The 4,883-nt window shown below is 41.7% G+C and overlaps 1 pseudogene across 1 annotated transcript; it reads left to right on the forward strand.

Moving 5' to 3' along the window:
* Window positions 1-268: 268 nt before the first annotated feature.
* Window positions 269-3,911, forward strand: LOC309629731 (etoposide-induced protein 2.4 homolog pseudogene; annotated as a pseudogene). Its single transcript has one exon. The product of its transcript is annotated as an etoposide-induced protein 2.4 homolog pseudogene (transcript).
* The last annotated feature ends 972 nt before the right edge of the window (window positions 3,912-4,883 follow it).

Below are 4,883 nucleotides of genomic sequence, written 5' to 3' on the forward strand. Positions count from 1 at the left end.
TGATAATCATGAAGCTATTGGTAGAAGTCAAGGGTGAGACCATGGTGTCTTTGGTGGATGATGACAGTTAAGTTTGAGAAATGTAGGTAGTGATTAAGGTTCACTGAATGCAGGGAATGGAAACCTGCAGAACGCGAAACACCAGCAATTACATTTTTAATAGCAAGTGTTTTATTTCTAGCTTAGATTCTTAGAATTTTTTTCTAAATCAGATTATACTCACAGAAATTGGACTGAAAGAGAATCATGATCCTACTCTATTAAAATTTTGTCCCATGAATGAACTCTACAACTTGTAGTGTATAAAATACATTAAAAAATGTCATTGTACATCTTGTAATCTTTCTATATACAGACATACTCAAACTTTCAGTTCTCAAGGCCTTTTTAATAGTATTCTTAAAAATAATTACAACCCGAGAGATTTTTCTTTTTTATGTGTTATATCTATTTATATTTGCCCTCTTAGAAATTAAAATGGGGAATTTAAAAATATTACTTTATATAAAATAAAAACAAACTCATGTTATCACAAAAACATTTAAAAGAACATTAAATATTCTAAAACCAAACTAATTAGGGAAGAGACACTGTTTTACATTTTTGCAAATATAGACTTGCCTACTACAAGATAACTGGATTTTCATATTTATTTCTACATTCAGTCAGTTTTGATATGTTGTTTGGTTGAAGCACGTGAAGAACATCCAGCCTCACACAGAAATATGTGGATATACATGTTTGAAACCACATTAAATTTTGTCACCGGCAAAGCCCAGTAACCATTCCCAGGAAATAAAAACAGACTTTGGGTAACAAAATAAAGTGTACCTTTTTTTTTTCTTCTCTTTTGTGCTTAGTCCAGTTTCACTTGCTCATAGGGTGCCACGTACAGAGGTCTTGTCCTTGGCTTCACAACAAAGATCCTCGAGCAAAAAGCTACGCCGGACACCTCAGCTCACAAAAGTGCTGTGGAGACGCCGCAATTCAAGATGGCGGGGCCGGTCGCCGAGAGGCTGCGCCCCGCCCTGCAATCCGGAGCTGTGTGCAGCACAGCTGCACCCAACGCGCAGAACTCCGCCCCCTTCCCGCTGAGGAGAACCCTATAAAGCTGCCCCGCCCCCCACGGCCTGCCGGGGACAGCGTGGGCTGTAGAATGTTAGCTCGCATCTCTCCATTTCTTGATCAAAGAATAAAGCTTTCCTTTGCTTCTGAACGGAACTAGGAATTGGCTCAAACAGCGCTGGGCAGGAGGACTCTTGTTGGGGCCCGACAGGAAAGGGTAGGTAACGGTTTCTTTAAAATTAGATGCGTATGGAATGTGAAACCAAATCAGTTAAATTTTTGTATTTCCTTATATTACAATCCATTGATCTACCTTGCCCTTTCACTGCATCCCTATCCATTTGTGATGTTACATTACAGTCATTAAGGAAATGCTTGTTCACTGAGTTATGCAGATATGCCAAATACTGACATATGTTTTTAAATAACATCAACTAATACCTGTGCTAATATTACCACCAGGTTTATCAACAAAAACTTTACTGTCAAGCTGTGAAGGTTTCGGTGCTAGATTAAGTGTTCCAAAATTCTAATATTTGGTTGAAAACTCAGATGTTACCATTCACAAGGAAAGTATCATTTCTTTTCCTTGAAGAAATAAGTCCATTTCTTTACTTTTTAAGACAGTATCTGTAAAATATTCAAGTCGTAATAAGCACCGTTTATCAGCCAGAAGTTCTCTCTAGTGAAAATGGTGTCCATTAAAAACAACTGGACTTCCCAGCTGACGCCCCACCCCCCATGCCCCTTTGGCTCCGGGGCGGCCCTGGGAGCACCTCCTGTGGGAGCCGCAGGCGTGGGCGGAGGGCGGAGGGGCTTGGCGGAGCCTGGCCGGCTGGCGGTAAACAAGAGACCAGGCTGGAGCCACAGACGCAGCAGCAAAGCTGCTGGTCCTTCGTGGTGAAGGATTGGGGGACGCTTCTCTCTCCTCTGTGTTGTTGGTAGTTTGAGTGGGGCAGAGATGGCTGACAGTGTCAAAACCTTTCTGCAGGACCTTGCCAGGGGAATTAAAAACTCCATCTCTGGAAGTTGTACCATCTCAAAGCTAGATGCTCAAATTCAGCAAAAGAGAGAGGAACAGCGTCTAAGAGGGCTAGTAGTGTCCTGGCTCAGAGCATAGAGAGGAAGCAAGATTGAGCCACCTGTTGTCAGTGAAATTTTCCAGTGCTGCGCATGAAATGGCAGAGTACTCTGGTTCAGTCTCCTCCTGCTTTTATCAAGTGTTTATTCCTTTGCTTCAGTCAGTAACGGCCCAAATTATCAGTGATCCATCTCTACATAGAAGTGTTTGGTTCTGGCTGGAATTTTCCTCCCATCAATTTTCAGTGCTCCCCTGTTGGTGCTCAGCAAAGTTGTGAATGCGATTTGGTTTCAGGATATAGCTGATCTGGAATTCGAGGTATCAGGGATGAAACCTCACGCATTCCCTGGTGTCAGCGAAATAATTGCTGACATGCTCTTCAACCTTTTGCTGCAGGCTCTTTTTATCCAGGGGTTGCTTGTGAGTCTCTTTCCCATGCATCTTGTTGGTCAACTGGTTAGTCTCCTGCATATGTCTCTTTTCTACTCACTATACTGGACTTCCCAGCGGATGCCACGCCTCCTACATTATCAGTGGCTGCCTTTTCTCTGTCCTCGTCCCCTAGTTTATTATCAGCACTAATGAAGCCAAGACCCCTGGCAAATCCTACCTTTTCCAGCTGCACTTCCTTTTCCTTGGTGGTTTTCTTAGGCAACAGAATCTTCCACAAAACGGTGTACCTGCAGTCTGCCCTGAGTAGCTCAACCTCTGCAGAGAAGTTCCCCCAAGGTATTAGTCTGTTGCCAAACTGAAGGCTGCTGCAGGTCACCGGTGTCGGCCATCCAGAGGGCATGGATGGGGTTGGGAAGACCCTTTGGCAGCTGGTTTCCTTTTTCAACTCCCCCACTACGGAAGGCAGGACCCACCGTGCCAAGGGTCCTTTGCATATTCCCTTCTTTCTGAGGAATTGGGATTTTTGTCTGGTGCACCTAAGGCAGAATCTTTCTGACACCAGTAGGTTGATTTTTAACACTGGTGAATCTGAAAGGATCACAGGTTTTTCTGCAGCTCTTTTCTAGCATTTGCCAGCCCCCCTGCCTGAAATGATTTGAATACTTTTTCTCCCTGTGCCATTTACCCTCCCACTGCCTCCTCCTGCCTTCCACCATCCTTGGATGAATGGATTTTTGTAATTCTAGCTGTTGTATTTTGTGGACGTGTTATTTTTGTTGTTTTTCTGTGAAGCACGTATATTGGATGTTGGAGGTAAAGGAGAATCTGAATTCCTCTTGGTCATTCCGCTTATAGCTATCAACGTCTTGTTTCTTGCAATTTTGTTCTCTCTTGCTCTACTGCAGAAAACAAGCCTGAAGAGATAAGACAGGAGGAAAGACCTCACAGTCAGATCTGCTGGGTTTTGAAGAGTGATTTTCTTTTCTTCCCCTTGAAGGGGAAAAAGCTCTTTTTCACTGGTACATTTAAAGTTTCCCAGCTATAGGGAGGTGCCAATTTTGGACAAGTGCCACTGCAACACAATGCTCAGAGAACCTGAACTTTTAAACTCTGGAGGTCAGAAATTTACTGTTGGCCACTGCCAGGTTTGTCTGGTATTTCAAAGGATTATTGGGTGCTGCAAATAGAAGCTGAAGGGGTAAACTTATTAAACCCATTAAACCTGTGGAGGGAAAAAAACAACTAATTTAGCTTGCAACTGAAACAATAATCACCTGCCCCCTTCACATAGGTGATTTTCCTAACAACAGCTATCATACTCATATAGGTAGCAGAAGTGCTTCAGGCGTAGGGACTTCCCTGATGGTCCAGTGGGTAAGACTCCGTTCTCCCAACATACGGGGCATGGGTTCGTTCCCTGGTTGGGGAACTAGATCCCACGTGCGTGCAGCAACTTAAAAGATACCCTGTGCTGCAACTAAGACCTGGCACAGCCTAAACAAATAAATACTTTTTTAAAAAAGAAGTGCTTTATGAATAATTTCCATTTCCTCACACAGAATATTGAGAAATATGTACTCTGGGGTCAAAATTTAATCAAATCAATAATTTGTACTGCTTCATCAAGGACATTGTTTAGTGAAACCTGTATGTCTTTACTGTAAGCTCAGAATGGCAAAAATACATTGAATACAAGTATAGTTTAGTGCCACTGCTTTAATTCTTGTCAAAGTGCCCTAACTTTTATCCAGAAATTGCTTTTGCAACATCAGTGCAAATTTCAGCTCACCAACAAACACTCTGGTATTGTTACAAAAAATATTTTTAATTTTGTTGACCTCCTAAAATGGTCTTAGGGACACCCAGAAGTTCATAGAAGGCACTTTAAAGACCACTGTGATAGCATAATTAAATTACATTGTGCATTTTTATATCAATAATTTTGTGACTGTGTTTGGAATTTATTAATTTTTCTGTATTATACTGAGGAATTGAAGAGGCCCACATTGTTTTAAACCCATGAAAAGCCTTCATCAGATGGATAGAAAACAAAGCACATTCAGGTTACATACCACCAAGGTTTGATTAAATTAAATGTGGAAACATTTAAGTCTAGTCAACTTTTCAGCCTTTAGATATTTCTTTAAGACCACAAATCATTCAGTCAGCCCTCCAACCATGTCTTTAACACCCTGTCTAATAGGAGGGGAAATATCAAATTACATAGATGACAAGTAAGAATCTTTTTGAAAGCTGTGGAAGTGATTTCTCACTTCCCTGTGGTTTTCTGACTCCAAAATCACAACCTATTATACATTTCCATGATTGAGATGACAAATTTAGG

Source organism: Balaenoptera borealis (assembly GCF_965194805.1).
Source record: "Balaenoptera borealis genome assembly, chromosome: 5".
Taxonomy (NCBI): Eukaryota; Metazoa; Chordata; class Mammalia; order Artiodactyla; family Balaenopteridae; genus Balaenoptera; species Balaenoptera borealis.